We start from the raw sequence: 23,793 nt of genomic DNA on the forward strand, positions 1-23,793 counted from the left end.
AGAGTGTGGCTATTCCCCCATCCCTCTCTCTCTCTTCCGCCCACCATGCTTCCCCTTTATCTTCCACCATAATTGTAAGTTTCCTGAGGCTTCCATAGCCATGCAGAACTGTGAGTCAATTAAAACCCTTTTCTTTATAAATTACCCAGTCTCAGGTAGTTCTTTACAGCAGTGTGAAAATGGACTAATACATCATTGATCATCAGAGAAATGCAGATCAAAACTACAATGACATATCATCTCACCCCAATTAAAATGGCTTTTATACAAAAGACAGGCAACAGCAAATGCTGGTGAGGATGTGAAGAAAAGGAAGCTTTCATATACTGTTGGTGGGAATGTAAATTAGTGCAACCACTATAGAGAACAGTTTGGAGGTTCCTCAAAAAAGAAAAAATAGAGCTACCATATGATTCAGCAATCTCACTGCTGATTACATACCCAAAAGAAAGGAAATCAGAATACGAAAGAGATTTCTGCAATCCCATGTTTATTGAAGCACTATTCACAATAGCCAAGATCTGTCTGCAATCTAAGTGTCCATCAACAAGATGAATGGTTAAAGAAAATGTGGTATATATACACAATGGAGTATTATTCATCCATAAAAAAAGAATGAGATCCTGTTATTTGCATCAACAAGGATGGAACTGGATATCATTATGTTAAGTGAAATAAGCCAGGCACAGAACGACAAACTTCACATGTTCTCCTTTACTTGTGGTAGCAATTAAAATGATTGAACTCATGGAGATAGGAAAATAATGGTTACTAGAGACTGGGAAGGGGTAGTGGTGGTGGGAGGGAGGGGGAATGTCAAATGAGTACAAAAATGTAGTTAGATAAAATTAACAAGACCTTGTACGTGACAGCACAATAGGGTGACTATAGTCAACTCTATTTTAAAATAACTAAGAGTATAATTGGAATGTTTGTAACACAAAGAATTGAAGTGATGGATACCCCACTTACCCTGATGTGATTATTACGCATTGAATGGCTGTATCAAAATATCTCATGTGCCCCATAAATACAAACACTAAGTACTCACAAAAATTAAAAATTAAAAGAAATGTTCTATATCCAACGTTTCTGAGTTAGAGAAACTAGAATTTTGGTCCATATTTCTTTCTGAAGGACCAATGTCATTTGCATTTAGAAAAATTCCTTTCAAAAGCAACTTAAAAGTTTTGATGCTGAAAAGATTCACTTCAGTTATCTGGAAAGCCCAGGCCCTGGGTCCAGGAAATTCGGAGGTGGTGACAGGGTTACTGGAAGGTATCACTGGTCTTGTTAACACTCACCTCACATGGGTTTCTTCAAAAACTTCCATGGTGTGTTTCTTGGAGAAAAAGGATGTGTCATCTCAGTTTCTTCTCACAGCTGCCACAGCCAGGGCATGGAGATGGGGCACAGCCCTGCCTGCTGGGGCCGTGGGTAGAGGAGGATGCTCCACTTAGTGGAAAATGCAAATGAATTCCACTAAGGCTCCAACCTTTGACTCTGAAAAGGGAAGTAGAATCATGGCCCAACAACTTAAAATAAAGAAGTGGGTGGCTTATAACAACTCTGAGGCTTCCAGGAAAAAGCCATTCTGAGTGTAAATAACAAAGAAGTCGAAGAAAACAGCCATGCCATCTGATGTGACTGCCTGGAAAACGAGGAGACACTAGCTCCCAGGGAAACAAGAGAGATGGCCTCTTTTACACATAACCCTCAGAAGCTTCTGCAGTCAGAAAGCCCAGCATGCAAATCCTTCCCTGGGCCATGAACATAGGAATGACCCAGTGTCCTTCCACACCACCAGGATTTAGATAATGATCGGTCCAACTCAACCGAGCCATTCTCTCATTGCAGTCAGATGGTCTTTCTAATGACAATTTTGATGATCATGATAGCACCATTTACTGACTGCCAACTGTGTGGCAGGCCCTTGACATGTATTATCTCAGAATTTTAAAAATGAGCTTAGAGGGTCTTGGCTTTTAGTGAAATAGAACAGAAAATATCAGAATGCATCACATTTGGGGAAAACAAATGTATTCATGTTTACTGGGTTAAAATGCATCATGTATTTCATACATCATATGGCGCTCGAAACTACATGAAAGCACCTGCTTGTTTGGAAGCATCTGTGTCTGACCTGACATGCACCAGGAGGTACATGCTATTACCGGTCCCAGCTTACAGAGAAGCAAATGGAGGAGCTGAGTGTTTAACTTGTCTAAGGTCACACAGCTTATGAGAAAGGATGCTGGGACTAGAACCCAACAGTCCATAGCCCACAACGGTATGTCACTTTTTGCTGCAATGCCTTCAAATGGTCCCCACAAGTCTTAGAATAAATTCACAAACTCCATCCTGGCAGCCTCACTTCTCACCACTCTGCAGTTCCACTCACTGGCATTCCTTCATGTCTTCTACCTGCACCTGCTCTGCCCCGCCCCAGGATTGTTCCGTGTGCTGCGGCTTCTATGTGAAATATTTCCCATCCAATTGTCCAGATTTGAACCTGCACCCCTTTTATAGCCCACCTTCACTTGCTCAGATCCACCCTCCTTTCTCCTTACCCCAATTAGTTTCCATTACCCCAGAGAGCACCCTCCCCACCTCCTTTGTAGTCTTGTCACAATCTGTCTAAATAAATAACTACAGAACTATTTGTTATGGCTTCGTGAGGTCCATAAGGGCAGGCACTATGTCATGTTCTCAGGTACATCCTCAGGGCTTAGCACAGGGCTCAGCGAAACAGGAATTCCACAGATATTATGTGAATGAGTAAATGAGCCGCCTGTGTGTGAGGCATCATTGCTGAGATACAGGAATCGTAAGCAGGTGTCGGCTCAGAACACCAACATTTAAAATTGCATGGGCGTTTTGGGAGACCAAGGAGGGTGGATCATCTGAGGTCAGGAGTTCGAGATCAGCCTGGCCAACATGACGAAACCCCGTCTCTACTAAAAATACAAAAATTAGCCAGATGTGGTGGCAGGTGCCTGTAATCCCAGGTACTCAGGAGGCTGAGGCAGGAGAATTGCTTGAACCCGGGAGGCAGAAATTGCAGTGAGCCAAGATGGTGCCATTGCTTTCCGGCCTGGGTGACAAGAGTGAACCTAGTCTCAAAAACAAACAAAAAAAAATTACATGGGCTTCACCATGTGTAAACAACATGGTACTGAAATCTGACTAACTTGGCTTCAAATCCAGCCTCTACAGCTTATTAGCTGGGTGACTTGCCTACATTCCTCATATGTTCTGAATTTCAGTGTCTTTGTCTGTCAAATGGTTGTAATGCTTATGTACATGTTACTAAGATGAAAATGAGATAACCTAGATCATAGCTTGACCCTGAGTAGGGGCCCAAAAAGCTATAATGAGTATTAGTATTTTTATACAACATTACCTTCTTCACAAAACCCTCCTAGGCTTCAGAAGGTGATGGGTGGTGGGGTTGGGGGAGAGCAGTCTGAATTAACTGCTGCGGAGGGAAATGTGACAAGATCTACCAAAGTGGCAAGGACCATACCCTCTGACCCAGCAATTCTATTTCNGAACCGGCCAGGAGCCTTGCATCAGCTGGAGCCTTCCAGGGGAGCCCTGCGGCGGAGCTAGGTGCCGAGTGCAGAGGTGGGCGTGTCCAACCTCCCGACGAGGCAACCGGCCCTACACAGAAGACACAGACACACGTAGAGAAGAAGGTGTTGTGAAGACAGAGGCAGAGACCGGAGTGATGCAGCCACGGGAGCTGACGAGAAAAGAAACAGATTCTTCCCTAGAGGGAGTACAGCCCTGCTCCACCTGAATTCTGCACTTTAGCCTCTAGGACCGTGACAGAATAAATTTCTGGTGTTTGAAGCCGTGAAAGCTGTGTTCATTTGTTATAGCAGCCGCAAGAAACTAATAAACTCACTGTGTGGCCGTGGACACCTCTGAGCCGCAGCTTCTACATCTGAAAAATGGGAATAGAAGAGTTACCTTGGAGAATTGTAATGACTAGAAAGATTTTCTATGAAGTACTTTGCATGGTTCCTGGAACTGTACAGGTGCTAGACACAGGTGCAGTGGAGGTTGAGAGAAAAGGCACCTGAATCAGGCTGGTGACATCACTTCCTGTAGGGCATTGAGCAGGTAATTTAGGATTTGCAAGCAATTGGATGAGATGACTCAAGTAGGGCTTAGAATACTCCTTGAACACAGCAAGTGCTTGATAAATGCTACCTATGGTTTCTTTTATGGCCTCCATTACTAATACCCCTGTATTAGCCTGTTCAAACTACTACAAAACAAAGCAAAACAAAACACCCTGCATGGCTTACACAACAGAAATTAATTTATTTTCTTACAGTTCTGGAGGCTAGAAGTCCAAGATCAAAGTGTCAACAGGATTGATTTCTTTTGAGGTTTCTCTCCTTGATTTACAGATGGTTGCCTCATAGCCATGCCCTCACATGATCTTTTCTCTGTGTACTCATGCCCTTGATGTTTCTCTTTATGTCCAAATTGCCTCTTCTAGGACACACATGCAAAAATGGAAAGACATTCCACGTTCACGGAATGAAAGAATCAATATTGTTAAAATGTCTGTACTATCTAAGGCAATCTATAGATTGAATGCACCACAACCAAAACACTAATGACATTCTTCACAGAAATGGAAAAAAAAATTCTAAAATTTATATGGAAGCACAAAAGACCCAGAATAGGCAAAGTCTTCCAGAGCAAAAAGAACAAAACTGGAGGAATCACATTACCTAACTTCAAGTTATACTACAGAGCTGTAGTAACTAAAACAGCATGGTACTGGCGTAAAAACAGACATACAGACTAATGGAGAAGAACAGAGAACCCAGAAACAAATCCATACATTTATAGTGAACTCATTTTTGACCAAGGTGCCAAGAACATACATTGAGGAAAGGATAGCTTCTTCAATAAATGGTGCTGGGAAAACTGGATATTCATATGCGGAAGCATGAAACTAGACCTCTGTCTTATATATAAAAATCAAATCAAAATAGGTTGAAGACTTAAACCTAAGACCGTATACTATGAAACTACTAAAAGAAAGCATTAGGGAAACTCTCCAGGACATTGGACTGGGCAAAGATTTCTTGAGTAATACACCTCAAGCCCAGGAAACCAAAGCAAAAATGAGCAAATTAGATCGCATTGAGTTAAAAAGTTTCTGTACAGCAGAAGATACAAATCAACAAAGTGAAGAGACAATCCATAGAATGGGAGAAAATATTTGCAAACTATCCTTCTGATAAGGAATTAATAACCAGAACATATAAGCTCAAACAATGCTTTAGGAAGGAAATATAATAATCTGATTTGAAAATGGGTAAAATATCTGAATAGGCATTTCTCAAAAGAAGACCTACAAATGGCAAACAGGTATATGAAAAGATGTGCAACATCATTTGATGTGATTTCATTCTGTGTCTCCACCCAAATCTCATGTCGATTTATAATCCCTGCCTGGCGCGGTGGCACGTGCCTGTAGTCCCAGCTACTCAGGAGGCTGAGGTGGAAGGATTGCTTGAGCCCAGGAGTTCTGGGCTATAGTGCATTATGCCAATTGGGCGTCCGCACTAAGTTCGGCATCAATATGGTGACCTTCCAGGAGTGGGGGACCACCAGGTTGCCTAAGGAGGGGTGAACTGGCCCAGGTTGGAAACGGAACAGGTCAAAACTCCCATGCTGATCAGTAGTGGGATCACGCCTGTGAATAGCCACTGCACTCCAGCCTGGGCAACATAGTGAGACCCTGTCTCTTAAAAAAGAAATAAATAAATAAATAATAAATAAATAATTAAAAAAAGAATTATAATCCCCATGTGTCAGGAGAGCAAACTGGTGGGAGGTGATTGGATCATGGGGCAGCTTCCTCCATGCTGTTCTCATGAAAGTGAGTGAGTTCTCACGAGATCTGATGGTTTTAGATCATCAGAGTGTGGCTATTCCCCCATCCCTCTCTCTCTCTTCCGCCCACCATGCTTCCCCTTTATCTTCCACCATAATTGTAAGTTTCCTGAGGCTTCCATAGCCATGCAGAACTGTGAGTCAATTAAAACCCTTTTCTTTATAAATTACCCAGTCTCAGGTAGTTCTTTACAGCAGTGTGAAAATGGACTAATACATCATTGATCATCAGAGAAATGCAGATCAAAACTACAATGACATATCATCTCACCCCAATTAAAATGGCTTTTATACAAAAGACAGGCAACAGCAAATGCTGGTGAGGATGTGAAGAAAAGGAAGCTTTCATATACTGTTGGTGGGAATGTAAATTAGTGCAACCACTATAGAGAACAGTTTGGAGGTTCCTCAAAAAAGAAAAAATAGAGCTACCATATGATTCAGCAATCTCACTGCTGATTACATACCCAAAAGAAAGGAAATCAGAATACGAAAGAGATTTCTGCAATCCCATGTTTATTGAAGCACTATTCACAATAGCCAAGATCTGTCTGCAATCTAAGTGTCCATCAACAAGATGAATGGTTAAAGAAAATGTGGTATATATACACAATGGAGTATTATTCATCCATAAAAAAAGAATGAGATCCTGTTATTTGCATCAACAAGGATGGAACTGGATATCATTATGTTAAGTGAAATAAGCCAGGCACAGAACGACAAACTTCACATGTTCTCCTTTACTTGTGGTAGCAATTAAAATGATTGAACTCATGGAGATAGGAAAATAATGGTTACTAGAGACTGGGAAGGGGTAGTGGTGGTGGGAGGGAGGGGGAATGTCAAATGAGTACAAAAATGTAGTTAGATAAAATTAACAAGACCTTGTACGTGACAGCACAATAGGGTGACTATAGTCAACTCTATTTTAAAATAACTAAGAGTATAATTGGAATGTTTGTAACACAAAGAATTGAAGTGATGGATACCCCACTTACCCTGATGTGATTATTACGCATTGAATGGCTGTATCAAAATATCTCATGTGCCCCATAAATACAAACACTAAGTACTCACAAAAATTAAAAATTAAAAGAAATGTTCTATATCCAACGTTTCTGAGTTAGAGAAACTAGAATTTTGGTCCATATTTCTTTCTGAAGGACCAATGTCATTTGCATTTAGAAAAATTCCTTTCAAAAGCAACTTAAAAGTTTTGATGCTGAAAAGATTCACTTCAGTTATCTGGAAAGCCCAGGCCCTGGGTCCAGGAAATTCGGAGGTGGTGACAGGGTTACTGGAAGGTATCACTGGTCTTGTTAACACTCACCTCACATGGGTTTCTTCAAAAACTTCCATGGTGTGTTTCTTGGAGAAAAAGGATGTGTCATCTCAGTTTCTTCTCACAGCTGCCACAGCCAGGGCATGGAGATGGGGCACAGCCCTGCCTGCTGGGGCCGTGGGTAGAGGAGGATGCTCCACTTAGTGGAAAATGCAAATGAATTCCACTAAGGCTCCAACCTTTGACTCTGAAAAGGGAAGTAGAATCATGGCCCAACAACTTAAAATAAAGAAGTGGGTGGCTTATAACAACTCTGAGGCTTCCAGGAAAAAGCCATTCTGAGTGTAAATAACAAAGAAGTCGAAGAAAACAGCCATGCCATCTGATGTGACTGCCTGGAAAACGAGGAGACACTAGCTCCCAGGGAAACAAGAGAGATGGCCTCTTTTACACATAACCCTCAGAAGCTTCTGCAGTCAGAAAGCCCAGCATGCAAATCCTTCCCTGGGCCATGAACATAGGAATGACCCAGTGTCCTTCCACACCACCAGGATTTAGATAATGATCGGTCCAACTCAACCGAGCCATTCTCTCATTGCAGTCAGATGGTCTTTCTAATGACAATTTTGATGATCATGATAGCACCATTTACTGACTGCCAACTGTGTGGCAGGCCCTTGACATGTATTATCTCAGAATTTTAAAAATGAGCTTAGAGGGTCTTGGCTTTTAGTGAAATAGAACAGAAAATATCAGAATGCATCACATTTGGGGAAAACAAATGTATTCATGTTTACTGGGTTAAAATGCATCATGTATTTCATACATCATATGGCGCTCGAAACTACATGAAAGCACCTGCTTGTTTGGAAGCATCTGTGTCTGACCTGACATGCACCAGGAGGTACATGCTATTACCGGTCCCAGCTTACAGAGAAGCAAATGGAGGAGCTGAGTGTTTAACTTGTCTAAGGTCACACAGCTTATGAGAAAGGATGCTGGGACTAGAACCCAACAGTCCATAGCCCACAACGGTATGTCACTTTTTGCTGCAATGCCTTCAAATGGTCCCCACAAGTCTTAGAATAAATTCACAAACTCCATCCTGGCAGCCTCACTTCTCACCACTCTGCAGTTCCACTCACTGGCATTCCTTCATGTCTTCTACCTGCACCTGCTCTGCCCCGCCCCAGGATTGTTCCGTGTGCTGCGGCTTCTATGTGAAATATTTCCCATCCAATTGTCCAGATTTGAACCTGCACCCCTTTTATAGCCCACCTTCACTTGCTCAGATCCACCCTCCTTTCTCCTTACCCCAATTAGTTTCCATTACCCCAGAGAGCACCCTCCCCACCTCCTTTGTAGTCTTGTCACAATCTGTCTAAATAAATAACTACAGAACTATTTGTTATGGCTTCGTGAGGTCCATAAGGGCAGGCACTATGTCATGTTCTCAGGTACATCCTCAGGGCTTAGCACAGGGCTCAGCGAAACAGGAATTCCACAGATATTATGTGAATGAGTAAATGAGCCGCCTGTGTGTGAGGCATCATTGCTGAGATACAGGAATCGTAAGCAGGTGTCGGCTCAGAACACCAACATTTAAAATTGCATGGGCGTTTTGGGAGACCAAGGAGGGTGGATCATCTGAGGTCAGGAGTTCGAGATCAGCCTGGCCAACATGACGAAACCCCGTCTCTACTAAAAATACAAAAATTAGCCAGATGTGGTGGCAGGTGCCTGTAATCCCAGGTACTCAGGAGGCTGAGGCAGGAGAATTGCTTGAACCCGGGAGGCAGAAATTGCAGTGAGCCAAGATGGTGCCATTGCTTTCCGGCCTGGGTGACAAGAGTGAACCTAGTCTCAAAAACAAACAAAAAAAAATTACATGGGCTTCACCATGTGTAAACAACATGGTACTGAAATCTGACTAACTTGGCTTCAAATCCAGCCTCTACAGCTTATTAGCTGGGTGACTTGCCTACATTCCTCATATGTTCTGAATTTCAGTGTCTTTGTCTGTCAAATGGTTGTAATGCTTATGTACATGTTACTAAGATGAAAATGAGATAACCTAGATCATAGCTTGACCCTGAGTAGGGGCCCAAAAAGCTATAATGAGTATTAGTATTTTTATACAACATTACCTTCTTCACAAAACCCTCCTAGGCTTCAGAAGGTGATGGGTGGTGGGGTTGGGGGAGACAGGCACTCATACACATCACTGGAGGGAGAGCAGTCTGAATTAACTGCTGCGGAGGGAAATGTGACAAGATCTACCAAAGTGGCAAGGACCATACCCTCTGACCCAGCAATTCTATTTCCAAGAATTGTATTCAAGTCATGTCAAGTGGCTTATGTAACATGAGTTTTTGCCGCCGCCTTCTTTATAACAGCAATGAGTTGGAAATAACCTGAGTGCTCACCAACAGGAAAGTGGCCATATGTAAACTATGGTGTCCCATTTACTAGAACAGGACACAGCTCTAAGAAAGAGCCGACCTTGAATGAAAGAAAGGTTAAACACAGAGCCATGTGTATATTATGCTACCATCTATGTAAAAAAGATAAAAAAGAGCATTCACACTTTTCATTGCTTGTGCATAAAATGTCTCTGGAAGGGCAAACCAGCAACAGATAACACTGGTTTCCCCCAGGGCGAGGAGCTGGGTAGCAGGGACACAGTAGGGAAGTCTTTCTCTGTAAGCCCTTTTGGACTTTTAGAATTCAGAAACATGAAAATGCATTACTTCTTCAAATAAGTAAGTAGAAAGACAATAGTGACTCCTCTAACCTCCTTTCCCCAAAAGGAAGAGAAAAAATAAAGGTCATATGATTTCTTCAAAGTCACCTAGCAGTTAGGAGGAACTCAGGATTCAGCTTCTGGTCCCAAGCTGGGCTCCAGCAATCACAGTTCATTCATTTGACACAAATTTATTGCTTCAGCACTTATTCCACACTAGGAGTGACCCTGTGCAGGAAAATACGGGCTAGCAAATAAACACTGGTAGGAAAAATCGATGACAGGAAGAACCAGTTTATTTTCTTTTTTTCTCACTGTGCATCGCAAAAGGGCCAGGCTGAGACCAGGTCAGTGAATGAGGCAGGTGTGGACAGTAAGCTTGTTTCACTACCAGCACTTGTCCTGGCTAAAGGAGGCAGCCACTACTCAATCCAACCTGGATTTGCCATCTTAGGATATTCAAGCTCAGTTTTGCCAGATCTGTTTTTTCCCAGAGAAGCCAAAAATCAAATTTTTAAAAAATGTGAAATCACTGGATTTGTAAGTGTTGGCAACTAATTCACCAGGTCAGCCAGCACTTTGAAGGCCAAAGACGTGGGTTTATGATCTTTATTCTACCCCCATCACAGCTACGACCTCCAGCCTTCTCAGACCTTTGACGCGGCGCCTAAGCCAGGTTTAAGGTAAGTCTGGACTCATCAGTTCCTGTGGCCTTGGGCAAGTCACTTCACTTCTCTGGGTCTGCTGACTCACCAGTTAATTAATAGTTTGGCCCAGCTGATGGCCACAATGATCTTTCACCATCTCTGGCTGTGCATTCAGCCCCTACCCTGGGAGCCATACATACTGGAAGTCTTTGAGAGAGCTGGCAAGGGCTGATACCCTAACACAACATAAACTCAGAACCATCCCTCAGCCAATGTTTGGACTCCCCCCTAGACCATCATCTAATTCACCAGCCTCTTAACTAAGCAGTGTTTTATCTTGTCTTATCTCACTCTCAGCCCATCACTGATTTCTCTATGAAGCTTTATATATGACATACTCCCCTACGTGTTATATACACACCCAGGTACAGGGTAAGCCAGCAGCACCCAAGGTATTGCTAAAGGAAACACAGAGAAGGCAGAACCCTTTAAGCCAGCGTAGGAGACTAGATCTGGCCCCATACCTGCTCCTGCACCAGCCCACTGGATAGAAACCAGGTCACAAGTAGATTTTCAAAAGTGGTGGGGCCATTTGGTCAAATCAATTATCTACCATGACTATTTTATTATCGTTATGACTGCTGATTAGAATAATATTAACTATCATCAGAGGCTGGCCATGATGGTCAGGACTGTGTTAAGCCTCTATTTGCATCTATTACCTCAATTAATTTCTACTCTAAACCAATGAGATAGGTTTCATTAGGCTCATTTTGCAGATGAAGAAACCGAAGCATAGGGATTCACTTTCCCAAAGGCAGAAGACTAGGAAGAGGGACCAAGAGGCAAATCCTGTGTGATTCCAGAGCCTGAACTCCCGACCCCTCTGTTTTAAACAATGCTCGTATGTGCCACACTCAGAGCCGAGAGATTAAATGCCACCCATTTCTTCCCTTCATGAACATCACCCATAGCATCTTACCTTAGAGCAAGAGGACTCTGCCCCTCAAGGAAGGGTCTCTGTTACCTTGTGGCACCCACAGAACAGGCTGCAGGTGCTGTGTTTGTTTACTTGTTCAGTGTCTGATTAGCCCTGACAGCATGGAACCTCTTTAAAGGCAAAAATCTTGCCCAACTTGTTCATTGTTATAACCTGGTGCCTAGCACAGCATGGAGCACATAAAAGGCACCCAATAAATATTTTTATTTTATTTATTTTTTACATATTTTTTAATTATTTTTACTTATTTTTTGAGACAAAATCTCGCTCTGTTACCTAGGCTGGAGTGTGGTGGCACAGTCACAGCCCACTGCAGCCTTGACCTCCAGGCTCAAGCAATCCTCCCACCTCAGCCTCCTGAGTAGCTAGGACTACAGGTGTGCACCACCAAAGTCGGCTAATTTTTTTGTAGAGACAGGTCTTGCTGTGTTGCCCAGGCTAGTCTTGAACTCCTGGCTTCAAGTGATCCTTCTACCTCGGTCTCTCAAAATATTGGGATTACAGGTGTGAGCCACCATGCCTGCCCAAATATTTTTAAATGATGGAATAAAAGGTACACTTCCAAGCCACCAGGAAGAATGGCCTTCCCATTTCTGAGAGATCAGAAAAGTTTTCTTTGCTGCCGACTAAACTTGGGTCCACCTTAGCATTATTGTCCACAGGGACATAGACCTGGACCACATGATTGGGCAATCCTGAATCTGTTTGCTGGTCAGTAGAGCCTACAGACAGAGCAGAGCAGAAGTGCCTGCTGCATAGCAAAGCACATTTGTTTTTATTAAGCACCAATTTTTGCAACTCTTAGGAGACAAAAGTTGGCCAAGGAATGAACACTGACTCTTACAAACAAGAAAATGTTAAGGGTCAACTGTGGACTATGGAAAGGGCTCAACAGGAAGCACGAGACAACTTTCTCATGCACTACTGGAAACCGAGTGCAGACACAAGAGTCTGAGAGTCCAAATTTGCACAACAGTAAATTCAAGGCAAACAGGATACATGTTCAAGTGTTTATCTCTGCTTAACAGTGTTCACTAAGTGTCCACAGGATTCAGAAAGCTGACAATTTAGATGCACCTAGAAGTAATTATATCATCACACCATCATCACATTGGCCTGCAAGCCACTGTATAATCACCAGAAAAATCCCCTTCTGTGGTACAAGTTAAGCAAAGCTGTGGGAAATAACCACACATCTTATTTACTCATCCATAAGCCCACTTTAAGTATCAAGTTTCTTGAAGTACGTACAGTCTGGGTGTGGCCCACAAATGTCATCCAAAGTGACTCCACAGTGCCTACCAGACGATAAGCCAAACAGTCTAGACACAAGCAGTAGCTGAGAGACTGACCATTACGTGAGTGAGCAATTACATTTCTGACATGTAACGTATATAAAACCCTGGTGGGTGAAAGAGTAGTCAAAATCTACAGTCTGGCAGCCAACAAGAGTTTTAAGTGTGTGAAAATGTGCTCTAAATTAAAATATGCTACTTACTTTTAAAAATTAGCTCCACTCTCTCATTGCAGAAATAAGATACAATTTTCTTTTTCATAAGAAAAGGAGATGAGGCTGGGTGCAGTGCCTCACACCTGTAATTGCAGCACTATGGGAGGCCAACGTGGGAGAATTCCTGAAGGCCAGGAGTTTGAGACCAACCTGGGCAATATAGCCAGATCTCATCTCTACAAAAATAAAAAATGAAAAAANAAAAAAAAAAAAAAAAAAAGAAAGAAAGAAACAAAATGCAGAATGTTACCAATATTGTGCAGCAAGTTTTATTTAAATACTTTTTTTGTTTGTTTTTTAGATGGAGTCTCACTCTGTTGCTCAGGCTGGAGTGCAGTGGTGCGATCTCTGCTCACCGCAACCCCTGCCTCCTGAGTTCAAGCAATTCTCCTGTCTTAGCCTCCTTAGTAGCTGGGATTGCAGGTGCCTGCCACAACGCCCAGCTAATTTTTTTATTTTTAATAGAGACAGGGTTTTACCAGGTTGGCCAGGTTGATCTCAAACTCCTGGCCTCAAGTGATCCACCTGCCTTGGCTTCCCAAAGTGCTGGGATTACAGGCATGAGCCAATGCACCTGGCCTACAGATACTTTCATGAGAAAAATATGTGTAATTGAAAACTATACTCTGAGAATGTCTTGGTTTGGCAGATCACCACTAATGAATGCGTAGGTATAAGTGAACTAATACTTTAATAGTTATATTAATTAAAAGTATACTAATAACTATAGTTATTAGTATAATAATTAATGAATGGGTAAGAATAAGTGAATATGCCCGGCGTGGTAGCTCCTATAATTCCAGCACTTTGGGAGGCCGAGGCGGTTGGATCACCTGAGGTCAGCCTTGTTAACATGGTGACACCCCATTTCTACTAAAAATACAAAAAATTAGCTGGGCATGGTGGCGCACGCCTGTAATTTCAACTACTGGGGAGGCTGAGGCAGGAGAATAGCTTGAACCTGGGAGGCGAAGGTTGCGGTAAGCTGAGATCACGCCATTGCACTCCAGCTTGGGCAAAAAGAGTGAAACTTTGTGTCAAATAAATAAATAAATAGGGCCGGGCACGGTGGCTCACACCTGTAATCCCAGATGTTTGGGAGGCTGAGGTGGGCGAATCACGAGGTTAAGAGTTTCAGGGCAGTCTGACCAACATGGTGAAACCCCGTTTCTGCTAAAAATATAAAAATTAGCTGGGCGTGGTGGCATATGCCTGCAGTCCCAGCTACTAGGGAGGCTGAGGCAGGAGACTCACTTGAACCCGGGGGGCAGAGGTTGCAGTGAGCTGAGATCACACCACTGCATACAAGCCTGGTGACAGAGTGAGACTCCATCTAAAAATAAAAAATACATAAATACATAAAAATAAATGAATAATACTGTTAATTGAATTTTAAGGAGATTTTCCTAACTAGCTTAATAGCTACTCCTTGAAAGAAGAATTTGGTGATTTAAACAAGTATGGGAAATGATGATAAATAAACATATTTCTTTCTTGAACTTTTCAAAGACATTAATATGATAGCGTTGTGAAGTTCCAAGAAGGCCTTATGCGTGATATGGTTTCCAGACTCTTTGACCTAACAGAATAAGAATACTCTTTTCAAGGAGCAACTCATTGGACCATTGTTCTTTGAGAATATATTTTGGGAAAACATAGCTTTACTGTCATTTTTCCCATATGTTAAAAATGTCAGCTGAGCATGGAGGCTCACACCTGTAATCCCAGCATTTTGGGAGGCTGAAGCAGGAGGATTGCTTGAGCCCAGGAGTTTCAGACCACCCTGGGCAACATAGTGAGACTCCATCTCTACAAAAAAAAAAAAACTAAAAAATTATCCAGGCATGGTAGTGTGCACCTGTCATTTCAACTACTTGGGAGGCTGGGACAGGAGGATCCCTTGAGCCCAGAAATTCAAGGTTACAATGAGCTATGACTATGGCACTGCACTCTAGCCTGTGTGACAAAGTGAGACACTATCTCTAAAAAAAAAAAAAAATGAAATGAAAGAAAGAAAAGAAAAGATAAAGGAAAGAAAAGGAGATGAAGGGAAGGGAAATTTCTTCTCAGGTAGTAAAGCCAGGAATAATGGGCATTGAATAGAGGATCAGAAAACTGATGGAAACATCCACATATGATCATTTCATGGAGGTCATGAGTCTGTCATGACCTGGTCATGAGTCCAGGTCAACCAAACATTAGAGTGTCCACTGGATGCCAGGATCTGAGTAAAGGAAGTAAGAGGGGGCAAAGAACAATAAATTATCTGCCCCCAGGGAGCTCAGGGTTTCTAAGGAAATATCCAAAAGTAAAACTATAAATGAAAGCAGACACCAAGGGCTGTAATTGATGATGGACAATTGAGACAAGATTGAGGCAGAAGTGAACTCACATTCTGGAGTTACAAAGCAAAGCCAATGAAAGGTCAGCCGAAAACTCCAGGTTCTCCATTTCCTTGCCCATAACTCTAAAGAATATGGGGCCTGGAGACTGGGAAGGAAATTTTGAGAAGGAAAAACAAGCTTTCATAGGTAAGAACTTTAAACGTTCAAGGTGTTTCCAAGGTCTTATCCATGAGAGACCAGGTATGGAATGAAAATATCACATTTCAACAAATACCTAGGGAGTACCTTCTACGCTTGCCACAAAGATGAGCTAGATATGACTCCTACAATAATATAATAATAAAAGGGATTAGCAATTGGTGCTGATTAAAGTAAAAGACAGGAAGGCCTGACACTGGGATGGGACACAATGCTTACAGTAGGCCAAAGCAGAATCCATGACAAAGATTAGAGGGCCAGGTGGGGGGTGTGGCAAACTAAAGACTGTCCTCAGACTTCTTTTGGTTTATTACAGAAAAGCCGAAAACCTGTGTTCAGATGTCAACTCTCCCAACTTTTAAATACTGGAAAAAATCATCTTATTTTCTTCTTTTCCCCAAAATACAGTGCAAGCCAAACAGTACATGTCTGATGCCAAAGTTTGGCCCATGGGCTGCCAGTTTGAGACCCTCGCATGGGACTGAGTGGAGACAAATGTACACAGCTGGTGACTGTGAGGGCCAAAGGGACGATGAAAAGAGATATTGTGACGGTTATAAAGCTAAGCCTCAAGAAAAAGAAATTCAGCCCTGGGAAAAATAAATAAAGCAATTGAAGGAAAAAAATTAAACTCCAGAGGCCTGTGGTAGAACACTTGCCACTAACATCTGCATAGCACTTTATGGTTGCCAAAGGTCTTCCTCATGTTATCCCATTTGACCCCCAACAATTCTAGGAGGTAGACACTATTGCTATTCCTATTTTAGAAGTGGAGAGTTTCTAGTTCAGAACATTTAAGCAACTTGCCTGTGTGGTCCCACGCCTATGGAGCGATAACACCAGAACTCAAGTGTAGATCTTGTACTTTTTCAGACTGTCAAAGTGAAGAATTCCAGGCCATCTATCACCTTATTTTTAAAGAATATAGCTTCCTGGGCCCTCCCCTGGTTATTTTCATTCACTGGGCCCAACATACCCAAATCTGTACTTTCCAGATATCTTCCAAGTGATTCTGATGTACAATGAGGTTTGATAACACTGGTCTAGACCAGTATCCTCAACCAGGGGCGATTTTGTCCCCCTGCCTGGAGACACTTTCTGATAGTCATAACTATGGAATGAAAGAGTGTTAGGGGCATCTAGTGGGTAGAGGCCAAGCATGCTGCCAAAAATCCTACTATAGACAGGAGAGCCCTCACAACCAAGGCTCTAATGCCCTGCTACTCACACTGTGATCTGGGAATCAACAGAATCAACATTGTCTGGGAGTTTCTTAGACATTCTGGCCCCAGCTCAGACCTACTGAATCAGATTCTGTGGTTTAACAGGAACTCCAGGTGATACACGTGCACTTTCAGAAGCACGGCTCTAGACCATGCTTCCTTGGCCATCAAGGAATTTTAGAACAGAATGGAACCTCACTGGTAAGCCAATGTCATTACTTTGTAAATAGGGAAACTGAGGCCCAAACTGAGGCCCAAAGTAACTGAGCAACTCGCCATGGTAATACAGCTTGCTCATGGCAGAGCTGAGATCAGGTTCCAGATCTCAATTCCTCAACCTGAATTATCTCCATGATGCCCATTAGGACCAAAATGGGGGCTCATTCAACAACCCTGCCTCTCTGAACAGTTGATACCAAGCTTAGTAGGGAGCTTTTCTGAGGCCTGAAAGGAATCTCTTGTTCCGTTGGTGAATAATTTTAAAAAAATTATCTCAAACACTACAAAAGAGTAATGTTTACCCACTAATTCAGCCTGTGAGATGTTTTACAAGTAAAGTAGCCACACTGCTCCCATAGTGGTGATGTCCAGCAGCAAGCATGATGAAACAGAGTTCTCCAGAATGACGGCGGCAGTCGATGTGGTTTCCCCAAAGACATCTGGGGAATGATGATGAATGGCAAGCATAAAAGGGTTTACAGCAAGGATTTACGTGGCTAAGGTCACAAGCAGGTTGTGACAGTTTCAGGCAGCTTAGTTCAGTCTGATACAGACACACATCAGAGCCAATGGTAGATTTTCACGCCCTCCCCACCTGCCCCCTACTCTGTCCCACATCCTTGGGAAGAAGGCAAAAACAAATCCTTTCAGCTATTCTTCCAGGCTCAACTTAAGCTAACACATACTCCAGTTCCTAAACAGCTGTAGGAGTCCAATGCAGTCCATTACTTAATCCTAGTATTTGCTGCAAACCCAACTACCGTCAAAGATGCCATCAACAAAACGCGGGATGCAGCCTGTGTCAAAAAGAACCAGCAAAGCTGGACAGAGTCCTGTAATAGGTAAAGTAAGGAGAGAAAGGGAAAGTGGAAGCGTTCTGGCATTTGGCAACCAGCTAAAGTGAAACCAGAATATTGATGTGTGGGTGAGGGAAATAAATTTGCACCTCAAAATTGAGGAGAGAAAAAGAAGAATGAAAGCCTTGTGGGTTTAATACGTGAGTAAATAGATAATTCTGTGTAACATATAATTCTATGTTAAATAAATAGAACAAATAATAATGACAGGTTGTTTGGAAGGGGTAGATGTCCGTCAGGCCTTCCCATAGGCCACCACGGTCAGACAGGCTTCTGTTGCTCTCCCAAAACCCTTCTAGCTGAGCCTAGCTGTGAGCTTCTGTTTTATAATGAAGTTAAAATATAGTGATGCCATTTATTATCCTGCTCCAGAAATGCAATATTTTTTTTTTTTTTGGATGGAGTTTCACTCTTGTTACCCAGGCTGTAGTGCAATGGCACGATCTCGGCTCACTGCAACCTCCGCCTCCTATGTTCAGGCAATTCTCCTGCCTCAGCCTCCTGAGTAGCTGGGATTACAGGCACGCACCACCATGCCCAGCTAATTTTTTGTATTTTTAGTAGAGATGGGGTTTCACTGTGTTGACCAGGATGGTCTCGATCTCTTGACCTCGTGATCCACCCGCCTCGGCCTCCCAAAGTGCTGGGATTACAGGCTTGAGCCACTGCGCCCGGCCGCAATATTTTTTAAAAGGGGGAGAAAGCAGAGAATGTTCCCTACACATTTGCTCAATATATAAAAGCCTCTAAAGTCTCAGAATATGTTACAGCTGGAAATTTCAGGGAATTAAAAAAAAGTCGGCTTAAATTTAATAGACCGTTTAAATTCTTAGTTGATGGTAATTAGGGAACAAGCAGCATTTCTTTAAACGATGCTAGACAGAACTTAATCCAATTTAGGTAATCACTAACCTTTGCTTTTTTCTCTCTTTCTCTCTCCCGTACATGAAATCCAACGATTGATCTACAAAGGCCATAAACTGGCAAAGCATAAAAAAAGAACGTTTAAAGAGGGAGACTGGGTGACTGGTACCTCAAAGGGCCAAGTCTAATTAAAATGGAAACAGGTCCTACAGGCTCCCTAATTTATATTGACTATAAAGCCAACACCGGGCAGCAGAAGGCAACAGGAGGGAGGTGAAGACACTTCCTCACTCCTCCCCTCTGGGAACTTCGTCTGGTATGTTCTGCAGTGTGACAGCCATCCTGGCCCAGGTCAATGCTGGTAATTCTCTATATTCACAATATCTACAGGGCCTTGCTTTCCTTCTTCTGAGGCATCACTGTTGTCAGAATTATCCAGACTATCCCTTCAGGCTCCATTGTTTGCACACCTTCTGTCCCCTCATTTTAGAGTCCCTGAACAGCTCCGGCCTTGACTTCTGATCCAGAAACTTCCATGTGAACCACTAGGATTTTCTTGAGAACTTGGGACCCTGGGTTCTCCATGGAAGGCCTTCAAGGGTAGATATCAAAATGCACTAGCCAGGCATGGTGGCTCACGCCTGTAATCCCAGTACTTTGGGAGACCAAGGCGGGCAGATCACCTGAGGTTGGTAGTTCGAGACCAGCCTGACCAACGTGGAAAAACTCTGTCTCTACAAATTTAGCAGAGCGTGGTGGCACATGCCTGTAATCCTAGCAACTCCGGAGAGTCGCTAGGCAGGAGAATCGCTTGAACCCGGGAGGTGGAGTTTGCGGTGAGCCAGATCTCACCATTGCACTCCACCCTGGGCAGCAAGAAGGAAACTCCGTCTTAAAAAAAAAAATGTACTGAAAAGAGCAAGACACTTGGGTTCATGGCTATGTGACACTGGGAAAGTAACAAGTCTCTCTGAGCCTCTGCTTTCGCATCTGAAAATAGAGAAAATAATCCCTACCTGTCTGGGTTGTTGGCAGGCACATATTTGTGCCATTACCATAGCTATACCTACCATTACCATAGCTATACCTGGCTCACAGAAGTTGACCAATAAATAACTCAGCTCATTTGTTTTAACTGTACAAGTTTCAAAGTAGACCTTGGATCCCCCAGTACTGACAAAAATGGGAATTAACTGAAGTTCACTTCTGATGCCTCATCACTATCATCCGTCCCCCTCCTTGGCTCCATGTGAGATCTTCCCTTGTGAAACAGCGCCTTCTGCTTATCAGGGTACCACTCTCTTTGTTCCCCAATTCCAAGCCCCGTATTCTGTACAAAATCCATAAAATATTTCATTCCTGTATTTCAGCAACTAAAATATTAATTCACAATGACTTGTTAACAAATGATCATTTCTACAAGCATTACCTTTAACACGTATTTACATTTTACATACAGAGAGGTAACTCTAGAGAACAAACTTTTAATGATGAATGTTAGACATTGTAGGGATCTTTCAGAGGAACTCATACGCTATTTTTCAAATCAATTTTGTATTAGGTCTAGCTCTGCAGAAAGAACGAAAAGGAAAACTGGCTGCAATCTAAGAGAGATTTTGGCATATTTTACCTTGTACGAGAGGAATAGCCACAAGAAAACAGATGCATGCATACCTACAGATCATTAGTGTGGAGAAATCTGAAAAATAAATAAATAAATAATCCACGAAGACCTTACTGAATTCGATTTTCTACAGATAAATGGCTTTAATGATGAAGGCACCTTAAGACAATGAGCAAAGTGAGGATTATGATTTAGGTCTGGACTGTCAGCAAGAGATTTTCAGATAATCAGTGTGAAAGAAATGAGGTTCCACCCTTGAGAAACAAGCTAGTGTAAACTTTGAGAAATAGACTTTCTTATTTCTAGTGCCTTTCTTCTTTTTCATATTAAAGTTTCCAGTTGTTAGAAGCATCAATAACATATTCAGAGAACAGTGGCTGGAGTTGGAAAAACTGAAGACAACTTTGTGGATTGACCAAGCATCACTTCCCTTATCTGCAAGGCTACATTCTACAGAAACCGCTCTGAACAGCACCCTTGATCCAGATTCTAGGGCTGCAACCAGAGAAGACCAACCAGCCAGATTCCACAGACAGGAGCCCTGTATCTTCCTCAGTCGTACTGGGAACCTTACCAGGGGCTATATTTTAAATGTGGCTAAATTAGTTTCTGCAAACTCCATTTCCCCTCCAGACCCGCTACTGCTTCGTGTTGTCAGTAACAGCGCTTTCCACCTCTGAGCAATTTACCAGGGCTCAGCACTGTAACATTTTGCAGTATGTAGGGCGATGAAATGTCATGTCTGCAAACCTACGGTGGTGGTCAGGATCACCCAAAGAGAGGTAAAAAAGGGTAGTCTCCCGGGCTTGATCAGCGAGGATCCCTTGGGGACGGCAGGGGATGAAGGTAGTCCACTGGGCCGGTGGCGTCCCTTTGGTCCTTAGCGTGGGTCATCTGAATGTGCACGTGTCGTCTGGGCAACAGGTTCAGAACTCTGCCCAAGCAGGGAAGCCCTGAGACTGCGGCCCAGAGCTTTTTCCTCGCGGGTCTCCGGGGCAGACGTGCAGCTCAGCGGTAGCGCGTGAGCCTTTCGTCTTGTGGGGCGCATCGCAGTAATTGAAACCTTGCACACCGCAGGACCGCGGTGGCGTCTATAAATACTCAGCGCCTAACTGCTGACAAACAAAACGCGGGCTCCCGGCACCGCGGGGGAAGAGGCGGCGGCGGCATGTGACCGAGGGCAGGGGCTGGCTAGAACTGGAGGAAACCCCTATTGCCAGCCAGGGAGGCATCCCAGAGCTGATTCCTGCACAGTTAGCAAGCACACAGGCCGGTCCGACCGCAGGAGGCAGCCCCCAGGAAAACGGGCAGGAGGGCTGGGCAGGCAGGGTCCGAGCTGCCAGGGCAGGGGCCTCAGAGCGCCCCCTGCGTGCAGCGAGCCCGGCGCGCGCGCACAGTAGACCCGCTGAGGAAAGCCTCGCCAAAAGGAGGGCGGGCGGGAGAAACAAAGCGGAAAGGGGATACTGCGGGCTCCCAGCGCGTGGCCCGCAGCGGGGCCGCCCCAGGGCTTGCTCGCAGTCGGTCCCCGCGGGTTCCCGGCGGGCTGGGCCCTGGCCTGCCCCAGTCCGCAGAGCGCGCGCATGCAGCGGCGCACGGGACAAAGTGGCTCCCTTCCCTCCTCTCCCACGCCCCACTCCAGAAGAAGGGGGACTGCAGGGAAAAGGCAGCTTGCAGTCGCGGAGTCGCCCGCGCGTGAGCGGGGTCAGCTTTTTAGATTTGCCCCCCAGACCGAGGGAGAACGAGAGAGTCAAACAAGCAGACTTTCTTTTTCGACGTCCTGGCTCAGCCGTGGTCCCCCGATCACCAGCATCCCCATTATACCCCACGGCGGTACCTCAACCACGCTTAATAGCAACCGGGAGCGTGGCCTGTCCACTGCCTGACCATGGTGGTCGCGAGTAGGATCCCCTACGCCTGCCTGCAGAGTCCGATCGGAGGATTCCTAACCATGCAGGGGGTTCCCACCTGGTTGCCCCCCAAATGTGACACTTTTCCCCAGCTCCTCCCCTCGACCTCTGCCACGCCGCGCCCGGTCAGGACTGTGCGCGGTAATTTTCTGCTCAATTCTGCGCGGTTGCTGAGCCTAGGACTCCGGCCCCTCCCAGAGACGCCCCCCACCCATCACTCACCTCCTTGGGATCCCCTGCGTGCATCACCCCAAGCCGCGCACACTCGCCGCTCGCCTCCGCCCCAGACTTCCCGCGCCTAGGAAAAAGTTTCCGGTCTTCCCGAGGAAGTTTTCTCACCGGAGAGAAAGGAGCGACCTGGACGGTTCTTGCCGTCTGCCCAGCTCTCCTTCCCTTCCTCCCTCCTCCCACAGCTCTGCCCTCTGATGAGGTCCCGTCCCGCCTCGCCTCGGTTCCTCTCCAGCGCGTCAACAAACGCTTCGGCTGCGGAGCTCCCAGAGCCGGACTGGTGACACGTTTCCCCCTCTCTCATCTTACGGCCTCCTCCTCCTCCTCCTTCTCCTCCCCTCCTCCTCCTCCCACTTTTCCTGTCGCGGGCACCTCGCTTTAGTTTCTCTCCAACGACCCCCATCTCACTTCACCCCATCCCACTTCTCCTTCCCTTCAGCAACTCTTAGCCTGCTGGGGAGAGCGGAGAGGGGGAACCAGCACTTACATCTAGTTCAACAATTTCATCTAGTTCAACAATCTCAGGAAATCCAAGCTTTTTGACTTAAAAAAAAAAAATGCCAAGGAGGATGCAGCAGGGCAAGGGAGCTCGGTGCTTGCGTTTCTCTCACACAAGGGGAGATCTGCAGCCCCTTGGCCCCTTGGCCCCGCAGCGGGAAACTGCCAAGCCTAGGGGTGACTCTGAGCTCACTTAAAAGGAGCAGGGCGGAGTTGAATAGAGGACTGGGGCATGGAACTTTTTTTTTTTTTTTTTTTTTTTTTTTTTCTCGCTAGGCCAATTTCAAAAGTTGTTTTAAGCGCATTAATGAAAATACAATGCAAGTGAAATCTTTCCCTTAGGTTTGCAAAATTCTTTTAAAGCTCCCAAACTCACTTTCTAACTGCAGGTTTAATGAACTGGAGGAGGGTCCTTCAGAGTTTGAAACCACAGAAAACCAACAATCCAAAAATTAAAAATAATGTATAATTATTTGCAAAACTGTTTGGGTTTTTTTTTTTTTTTTTTTTTTTTTTTTGGGTTTTTGTTTTTTTTTTTTTTTTTTTTTTTTTTTTTTTTTTTTTTTTTTGCAGGTGTTAAGAATTTAGTGCAGCTGTTTGCAGGACTCACTGACTTGCATCATTTCACCCTATGGTTGAGCAGGAAATACTTTAAAAATGCTGCCCGATCACACATCACTTGTAGGCTTTGAAACCACAGTGACATTTGCTGAAGAAAAAGAT

At 44.1% G+C, this 23,793-nt stretch overlaps 1 protein-coding gene across 5 annotated transcripts in view; it reads right to left on the reverse strand.

Moving 5' to 3' along the window:
• Positions 1 to 23,239, reverse strand: part of PRR5L (proline rich 5 like) — a 95,275-nt gene extending 72,036 nt beyond the window's left edge. For 2 of the 5 annotated variants that reach the window (XM_037739244.1, XM_037739241.1), the window contains exon 1: positions 22,567 to 22,907. The gene's annotated coding sequence lies outside the window, so the exon portion shown is untranslated. Of the gene's footprint in view, positions 1 to 1,304; positions 2,967 to 22,566; positions 22,908 to 23,059 lie in introns of those variants that run through there. The other 3 variants (XM_017530496.2, XM_017530499.2, XM_037739243.1) reach the window with 3 other exon arrangements.
• Positions 23,240 to 23,793: the final 554 nt, after the last annotated feature.

This window comes from Cebus imitator, unplaced genomic scaffold, assembly GCF_001604975.1.
Source record: "Cebus imitator isolate Cc_AM_T3 unplaced genomic scaffold, Cebus_imitator-1.0 Scaffold66, whole genome shotgun sequence".
Taxonomy (NCBI): Eukaryota; Metazoa; Chordata; class Mammalia; order Primates; family Cebidae; genus Cebus; species Cebus imitator.